Raw genomic sequence first — 10247 nt, forward strand, 5'->3', positions numbered from 1 at the left:
TGGTCAGTAGAAGGGGGTGGTTGTATATTGGCAGCACATGGGAAACATTAACATACAGCCAACTGAGCTACTGCTAATAACGATAACTGGATCATTTCAGGGAGAGGACTGGCAGCTTGAGGAACTCAGATCTTTGTCTGATAATAGCAAGAAGCAAGACAATCTCTGAAGTGAAGACATCCTGGAGGCGTAGCTGAGAGGGAGTAATACATGAAGGAGCAGGGCAGAGATGTGAAGTTGTTACTTTGACAAACACTAAAGGGAAGGAAATGTTCTCTCTGATGTTGACTTTCAAATCTGGAAGGAAGAGGAAATACATCCAAATAGCAGAAGAGTGAGATGTTTTGTACAGTTTGTGGTTATAAGGTAATGATGTTAAACATGTCAAACGTTGGTAAGCATCCTCATTAAAGGTAGAGTCAGTAGAAATGTCCCCCCTACTCCTGGGTTAAGCACTATCATAAGCGCCCACTCACCACAGGCAAACTGTATACGTTTACTGCTGTACTTACACTGCAAGCTGCCGCACACTGGCACAAGCTCATCACCAGTGTTTGGTACCTGTCTCTCCAACATAACGCAGGCCAACTCCATTTCCGCAGGTAAAAGCCTACTGAAGGTTCTTTGCCGGTATATCCATGTCGGTCATATTTTTCGGTTTGAATTGTGTCCAAGCGCTGAATTGTATCCACTCCTAAACTTGCCTGCGCAGTGTCATTGGCTGTGGGAAGCACACCAGCTCCCCGCCCAGAAACGTCCAGAATCAAATAAAACAAAGCAAAACATCGAGAACTTGGTCTCTGCTGCAGACACAGTCACCAGGCCCATAAGTGATGATTGAGCTGCACTGTGTTTATAATAGTCTGTATTTTTTTTTTTTGGAAGAAGTTATTGACTATCTTTCAAATTGTTCTGAACTCTGCATTTAAAATACATTTTTGAGCAGATAAAATGAGCATGAGGAAACAGCTTTAAGCTGGCAGAGGGAGCAAGCCCAAAATTGCACTCACCATTGTTTGTTTTGATTCAAGACTTTTGTAATTATTCCCTTTTTTTCATTTAATTTGGGGCTTTTTGTGTCTTTAATGGTGAGACAGGCTAGTGGATAGAGTTGGAAATTGGGGAGAGAGAGCTGGGAATGACATGCGAGAAAGGACTAACATGTTGGATTTGAATCCAGGCCCCCCTTCTGAGGACTACAGTTTCTGTACCTGCTTCCCGCATACTAACCACTCACCCACCGGTGCCCTGTATTTCCTCACTAACCTTCCTAACCAAACCTTACTAATGTGAATAATTGGTATTCTAAAGTATTGCGGGTAATACTTTCTTATTGCAAAAGTAACAATAATAGAGCAGCTAAATAAAAGAAGAGGGTTCTGAAATTGCTTCTGTGTAAGTAGTTTTCCTCATGACAGCACTGTACCAATTGGTCAATAGAAGAAAGTTATGCAGCCATAAACAATAATTATTTTTTCAAAGTGCTTTAAAACCATAGACATGGAAGACACGTAGCTTCAACTGCCAACACATTTGACTGATTTAGTCCTAAACCAGATTTCAATCTGTGTGCTCACTAAGACTAATAATCCTCTTCAAGTGTTGTGTTTCCATCAAGGGGAAAAATCAGGACACTGCTTTTAGAGAAAAAAAGGTGCCACCGTGTCGAAAAAATAAAAATATTTAAAGTAATTGCTGTCGTCAATCTGAGAGGAGGGATTCAAAGCAGGATGGAGGGAGGGGATTGCAGGATGTATTGCATACTGGTCAAGGACATTAGAAGCATCCATCTTTCAGGAAATCTCAGAGAAGAAATCTCAGAAGGTAGAAGAAGGGCTGCTGGTGCTGTTGGTGTTTCAAGACAGACACAGCTCCTGAGAGTCTGACACGACACAAAGCAATGAGGAGCTAAGTCTCAGCTGCCACTGATCTCTTGAAAGTACAAGCTGGAAAGAGCAGGGCAGAAGCTAATTGAATATAGTTTAGCAGTATCCCAGACAACAGCCCACACACACTGCAACAACAACACTGTGACCTGTCAGGATTAGGTGTGTAAAGCCGAGCTGACAGAGACAAGATGAGCATGATGTAAACATAGACACACACATCTGATATCCTCCATCCATCCATATGGTGAGAGACAAGGTTGTAGCTGATTGACCAAACCAGGTCATGTCTTGAGTCCCCAGTGCTATTTAATTATGCAAATTTGACCTTTTACGACCTCCTTTGTCTTTGACTGTCTCTCTTGGTCCTACTGTTTGTTTTTATTTTGTCACACGAGTACGACAGCAATGAACCGACATTTGGAGTAAAAACACCCGGGAGCTCTGTGTCAGGATGGCAGCAAAACACAAGTTCTGTTTACTTTCCCACCCTGGAATGTGCGATTATCAAGCATTGATACAGAATGTGTTTTAGTAGTAAACGTTACGTTACACTGTCGATTTGTTGTCTATAAATACATCGCTACTAATGTTAAGCATCGTTAGCTGTCCGGACATGTTTCTAATCTGTTTGCTTATACTGGACGGGTGAGTTATACCCCGGCGTCGCTTGATAAAATATGACACAAAAGAGACAACTTTTCTGTCTGCTAGGCTGTCATGTGATGTAGCCGTTTACTCTTGAAATTACACGATGTAGCAACCAGTTCCAAGTAAACATGCATGAGACTGACAATTGTAATTACAGCAATTCTTTTTGAAGTTAAGACTCTAAGATGGCTGTAGTCTACTAATATCAACATATGCATGGTGTGGACTGTGAATTTTTAGACTTACGTTATATTTCTGATTTGCTATTGTGAATATTCATGTGCTTTGTGTTTTTCACCTTTACAGGAATAGACAAAGCAGTGTGGAGGATTTTTTTTCTCCATAAAAAGAACCAGAAACCATTCACACCCGAGGAGGCTAGTGTGTATATGCACAGCATTGTCTCAATGATTGCTAAGGACATGAGGCCCATTGCTATTGTTGAGGGTGAAGGCTTCTGTGAAATGGTAAATACTTTCCATTCAGGATACACCCTTCCATCCAGGACTACTTTACTGACTTGATGGAGAGGAAGTATGTGGCTACCATGGACAAAGTAAAAAGTGACGTTAAAAAAAAGCACATCAAACTATCACTACACAGAATTTTATTTTGGAGAGATTCTTGAAGAGCAATGCTCTAAGTACCATGTTAAAGAAATGTTTAATAAATATTGAAATGTTAAGAAAAAATGTTAACCATGATCAAAGGAACCATAACTGATTTAATGAGCTAGTCACAGTTTCACTGTACCGGCCGTGTGTGCTTAGAATTGCATGGCTTAATCTTTGAGACGAGCAGGACAGGTGGATAGCCTCCCTCTTGAAATTGGGTGCATGGTAGGAGGGTTATGACAGAAACCAACCACATATGACGTGGTTCTCAAACTTTTTCTGAGTTGTCAGTTTGTAGGTCATGTTGTATAACAAACAAAGTACTGGAAGTATTTGCGATGGAAAGCACTTACAGTGTACAACAGGGAACATAAGTCCTGTGTTTGAAAGCCTTCATGAAGCCTGCTGATACTTTATAATCTGAAAATAAAACAATACATCTCCTGGTCCAGTTTGGGGAAGAATGCTTATTTTATTCATTCTTGAATGTGATTTGTGCATTAAGCAGCTGGATTTGCATTTGGGTGAGGGGTTGAATAAATTAACTACAAAATACATACACTAATGAGAAAGAGAGAGAAAGAGAGAGAGAGCATGTCAGTGTCATAACAGTATATGTTAGCTGTCTGGTGTGTGTACGTTCTGCATCTATTACTGTGTATAAAAAAGCAGCTTAATAGTGCATCTGTTTACATCGAATTAACTGTAAAAGCAGCAACATACTCATTCGGTGAAACCCCCCTCAGAAATCTTGTGTCACTTGGCTTGCCTTAAAAATGTTCCCCATGCCTTGACTGATGATTGACTTAAATCGAATAATTGCACACATCTCCACTCCTCACGTATCATTTTGATCATCTTAATTCTGCCACTCATCTTTTATCTCTACCTTCACAGCTCTAGTTTTTGGGTTACCTTGAAGCTGATCTGTCATGCTAAGAAGACTTTTTCATTTGTGGATAGCTCCTTCAAATACATTGATGATTACAGTGAAGCTAGAAAAATTGTTATCGGATAATTTAACTTGTGTTTCTGTTCAGGTTTTTTTTTGTTCCTACAATTCACTTCGACCAACTCAACTCAAGTTTCTACTCAGGCTTGAAGGTCCCGACTGGTCAAAGGAGGTGTCAATCAAAAGGTCAGAATTCATGAATTAGTACAGAGAAAACAGCAGAGACTTTGAAGGACACCGTGGATCTTTTTGGATTTAAAGTGTTTGGATCAAATCTTTTACTGGATCATGGGGACCCTTCCCAATGCAGCAGGACGGAAAAATAATCAGAAAGACATGTTTGTTTGTTCAGTGGTCTGACATATGCATAGATTGTGGCAGCTGTGTTGGTTGGATCTTGAAATGGTTAACATGTTCAGAGTCACAAGAACCGAAGCTTTCTAGCAATGTGGCATGAGTCAAATACACAGAACAGAAGTTGTTTAAACACTCTGGCTATAAATAATCTAAACTACCAAATTATATATTCACCTAAAACAAGATAATATCCCAATGTTAATCCTCTAATTTATTCATTTTTGTTAACCAGAGAGACCCTTTTTTAATCAAGAGAGCACACGATAGACCAAACATGCTACTTCCAGCTGCTGTCTAATCTACAAACCCAACTGTCACAGATGTGGACCACCTATTTAGATACTCTTTGGGGGAGTCTTTATCAGCCCCCACCAGAGGTTTAATTAATTAGCCAAACTCAGGTGATTGATTTGTGACATCGGCAGCCAGTTCTCACTCTGAAGGTCCTCAGCAAGGCAGCTATTAAGCTAATTGATATGACACAGACTCACAATGAAAGTACATCTGACAGAGGAGAGGACCATTTTCTGTGCTGATACTGAAGCAATAGACTGTTCATGGAATTGCAACAGGTCAGTTCAGAGCTTTTGGCTTTGGTGTTTCTTTTCTGTGAAGGTCAAGACACATGAAGGTTAAAGTTATGCAGGGAGACGCCTATCTGGAGCTGTTTTGGTGTCTGTCGTTTTAAGGGCTTTTTGTCTGGACCTTCCCTCCCTCACTCCTTCCATTCCATCCCTCTTTTCCGCTTGCCCAGAGCTGAGAAATGACTGTGACATTCAATTCTAAGCAAGAGTGGATGCAGGGAATAGGATGTACTATTTGGAACTGTGGCCAAAGTTATGCAAAATGCTTTTTCAAAGCGAAATACATTTCTGAATCAGGTGTTTAAAGAAGTGGTTATTTATATGCTGAGATCGGGATGGCCAGGGCAGCTGCTCTGTAAATCACAGGGTGGAAGATGGGAGACCATGCTGCTGTTGATGTCACAATTTCTCTGCTTCCAGTTTCTCTTAGCCGTTCTCTCTCTCTCCCCCCTAAGGAGGAGAAAAAAACCCAAGGCCCATTACCTGGGCCACAGCTCTGGGTTCATTCAGAGGGCATCATACCACGGATCCAGTTCATATGGAGTGTCTTCCATTCATCCATAATTAATACCCCTCTGTAATGCTATTTCACTCTACGAGAAAAAACAACTTCTATTCAATGTTTTTTTCGTCAAAAGATAAACGCTATTGATAGAGTCATTGTAAAACTAAATATCAATCTCTGATTACTCTCTTAGTTTTCCTCAATGTCATACTCAGATGTGACAGGAGAAACAGTGTGTTATTTTCTCACTTCTTCTGTTTTTGCATGGCTCACAGATGTTTTTCACTGCCAGTTGACAAGATTGCACTTAATTCAGCTGTTGAATTGTTTGTGAAAGAAAAGAATAACGACGCCGGTGCTGCATATTGTGTCCTCCATGTCGCTCAATTGCATGCCCAAGGCAACAGCTACCAGGCTGCAGTCATGTCTACAGAACGCTGCTGTTTTCTTTTCTCCCCAACTGCTTTGTATCTCACATCACAGTAAACAGACAGCTCCCCTCCCTATTGCTGATGTCAATCCATCACAAAACCTTGATAGGATATTTAAAGTCATTTTTTCCCAGGACAAAAAGGACAGCAAGCATACAGCCTGGGACATGCTGGTATTGTCACAGTGGATGTGGAAATGGGTAAATGGAAAGGCAATTTGTCATTCAGGAAACACCGAGCACTGTTAAAGACATTCAACCGGCTGCTGTGGGTCTTTAAATGAGGTGTGGTTAGGACCATTGTTTACACTTTGTTATCTGGAGGCAGCAGAGAGCAATTTTGCCATAGTCAACAAAAACCTTGGCTAAAGTCAATAATAATGTAGTTTCCTGCAATTTAAAGGACACTCTGTGGATGGCAGAAAATGAGGGCATGCTTACTAGAACTTCTTCCAGGGCCTACCGCATCTTAGGGAGCAGTTCTTTCACATATTTACATGCTTATGGCAGGCAAGAAAGGATCTCTACCACTCTACGCTACTGAGAAGTTATTGGTCTCAGTTACATTTTAAATTCAAATGAAAGACGGTTGTTGTTATGAGTTATGAGGTTCCATTAGCCAAACTTTTGTCTCCCCACTTTAGGATCCCTTCATTAAAATTAGATCCTAAATTTTCAAGTTTAATATTTCTATCAGTCATTCAACATTTCACATTAAATTTAAAAGTACCAGAAACCTTTTGAACAGAGTCTAGTGTAAACCAGCGTTGTCATCCTGGATGCAATATCTATACAGCTTCCTAAGGATGATAAATTAGAAATGACTAATGGCCAACATCATAAAACAAAGCATCTTGCCTTGAACTAAAATGTGCAATGTTAATATTCAATATTAGATCTGGACACTGACTCTGAAACCCTGAGGCTTTGACTAATAAATTCCATTGCAAAGAATGCTAAACCCAAAGTGAATAAGCTCGGAGCTTAAGCTGCCATTTTGTGGCTGCAGATGCCTCTCGGATCATTGTGGCACCAAGCGTGAAATGAATGTAAAATCATCCATGATGCCTCTTGCTTCCATTTATTGTTTCAGGGTGAAGATGAGCTGACATGGGTGTTAGGGTCTCTGGAGATTCATTCTACATCTCTGGGTCTTTTTACTCACAGCATATCTTTGTGTATAGTTGTTGCTGCGTGCTGAGTGTATGTTTTTATTTTATTACTGTGTGATACTGATAACCATACATATTATTGTATAAACACAAACCTGCCCTTAAAAAATGCAGCCTTGAGAGTAGCACTAGAATAATAAAGTGAGATGATCATTGCCTCTGTTTATGCCTAAAGACTGCAAGCTGTACAGAATCCATTTTCCACATAGTCATTGCGCAATTAGATGATTGGTTGGTCTGCTTTTCTATTATGGCTTTCATCTGAATGCAGTGATGTTTTTATGTGTTTCGGGTTGTCTGATTTAAGATGTATAACAATCAATACTTTGGACTTGCCACAGGAGGTATTTTGTTCTACTTTTGGTTTTGTCTTTTTTTGTTTGCATTAGAAATGTTCTATTATGAAGTCTTACTTTTGGTCCTTTGTTTTTGTTGGTAATTGGTGATACTGATACATCTTTTTTTTTTACAAGAACAATAGCTGTCATAGTGTCTACTTGTTCCATGATGGAGATAAACTTTCCTAAACACAAAATCAGCCACCCATGCTCACATCTCTTGGGACTCTTTAAGAAGTGGCCTCATTACACGAGTCACATTAGACCACCATGAAATAAGAATGTCTGCAGATTAGGTTTTTAATTACATCAAATTAGTTGTAGAATTGCTCTCATCCTGCGCTAATTGTCACCTCCCCATTAAATGTTGAGATGATGCTTTTTCATTTGACATAGCTGCCCCTTTCCACCAACCTATCATTGAGGCATGTCATTAGAGTCAAGAGCAGTTATGAAACCCATCAGCTCTCCAGTCCATACTTCAGACATGAGAATGGTTCAGTGTTATTATCAAACCATCTTCTCTGTGGCATGTGAATTACCAATGAGCCCACTTTTCAAGGGACATAAATAAATGCAGGAAGAGCATTCCATTTGTTTTATCAGCCAATTCTGTGCTTTTGATGGTATGGCACCAGTATGTGACTTCAGGAATTGAAGCTGTTAATTGTTCTCTCTATCACAAACCTTTTAATGACTTCAAATAAAACTTTATTTTGAGATCTAAACATTGTAAATCATTCCTCCACTTAGAGAAATGTTTTCTGCCGATGCTTGTGTGTGTCTATACATGGGCACCCTGGAAATGCAGCTTTCACTTATCATCAAAAAAACACTGATGCCCAGTCTTATTAGAATTTTAACGTAACATTTTGCTTTCCCTAAATGTAATTTTAAATTCCTTATTAAGTTAGAATTACCATTTGGGAAAAGATATGACTCCAACTCTCTTATCTGAAGATATGAAAAAGTTTGAGATCTAATTTCCAGATATGTGTGGGGAGATTTGATATATGAGCTACTCTTGCCTCAGAAAATCTTCCAAAATACAGGCACATACTTAAAAGGGAGGTATGTAGGTATGGACAATGTGTAAAAAAATCTTTGTTTTACTACTAGAAAATGGTAAATGTGAAAATGTAAAAATAGGCATCTTAACATGACCTACTCCTCTAAGGTATTTTATTTGACAACACATAGATAGATAAAGGTGTAGGAGATGTTATGATGCCAATACAATAGCAATAGCTGATAAGTAAAACAAAAGCATGGTGCCACTTAAATTAATAGCCTCACGTAATTTAAGAAAGGAAACTTGCATCCAGATTAGTAAAAAAAAATTACAAAAATTGAGATTTAATTTTAATGTGGGTAATTTTGGCATGTTTTTTGACAACCACCTGCTAGCTGGGAACAATTAATAGGGACTACTCTAACTGCCACTTTGTGTTATTTGATTCAGCATTAGAATGAGACTCAACCATGTCAGGGGATGTAACGTTGGTGGTGGAGGACAGACCATTAAACCAAACCAATGTCTAAATCTTCATTAAAGAAGAAGATTTGCCATTATAAAGAGTAAATGAATCATACACCTGATCAAGTGTCTTTGTAGAGCAAAAAGTCGCTGAGTAAACAGTATTTAATTTGATTATTATTTCAGCAAACTCCATTTATGATACAGCTGTGACAGCCTGAACCATTTAACAGGCCCACAGGGAATCTAATTTAGAACTAATCTAATCAATTTAGCAAGCATGAGACATCTGACAAAGTACAATGGCTCTCCCTCAGAGTGGATGTGATGTGACTAAAGGTCAATGCTTCTGTGGCCAGCAGTGAGAAAAAAAAATAACAGTATCATTTTCTCCAGGGGTAATCTTGCCAACATTATTAAAATTAGGAATCTGTTTTACTTGAAGAAACAGAGGTATAAAACACAGGTAAATACACTTGCACAGTTTTGTGATATGTATGGAGGATAGAGGATGTTTGGAGGAAGCATTTGTTCTCAATCACTGATCTTAAGTTGTTAAAGTTAAATGCTGTGAACAAATGGGGGTTTCAAGAAGTGGTTCATTAAAACAGCAGCTAGCAGTTGGACATTGCCATTCTCCTTGGAGAGGTGTATGCTCTCTTATCTAAAAAAAGGTGTGAACATCATACGTCAGTCCAATGAGCCAACCCAACCATTGAACATCTCTGTACCTCATTGCTCCTGTCTTACAGCTTGTCTGAATGCATCAATTGGCTACAAGTGAAAGACCTTTGCCCCAGAAGGCTTTTATATCCTGCTTTGTATGTACGTGTGTGAGTAGGCTGGCATCTTCAACTTTCCTTTGGAGCTGCTGGTGCATTGGGGCATATCTGTCTTCTAAGAAGAGGGCACCACAGACACCATCATCCCACCGGCCATTTATTGAGCAACAGAGATGAAAAGGACTGAAATAGAATCATGCCTTCAATTCCTCTTGAGACTTTACTTTCTTTTTGGACATGCTGTCCATTTGTTGATGGTTTTATCTAAATCAGTGACCTTGATTGCTAATTTAGAGAAGTATGATCACTCATAGAGCTCTTTTCCTTTCTGTCTGTAAACTATTAGCACTAGCTTCATGTAAGCAAATGGCTTTTCAGCATCTCATCATCTGCCACTTTGCAAGAAAAGCAAACATGTATTTACCAAATAAATAGGAAGGATACAACACAACAACCAAAGTGACTGATCTACTTCATTTCCAGAAGTTAGGATGGGATG

The sequence above is a fragment of the Labrus bergylta genome, chromosome 15 (assembly GCF_963930695.1).
Source record: "Labrus bergylta chromosome 15, fLabBer1.1, whole genome shotgun sequence".
Taxonomy (NCBI): domain Eukaryota; kingdom Metazoa; phylum Chordata; class Actinopteri; order Labriformes; family Labridae; genus Labrus; species Labrus bergylta.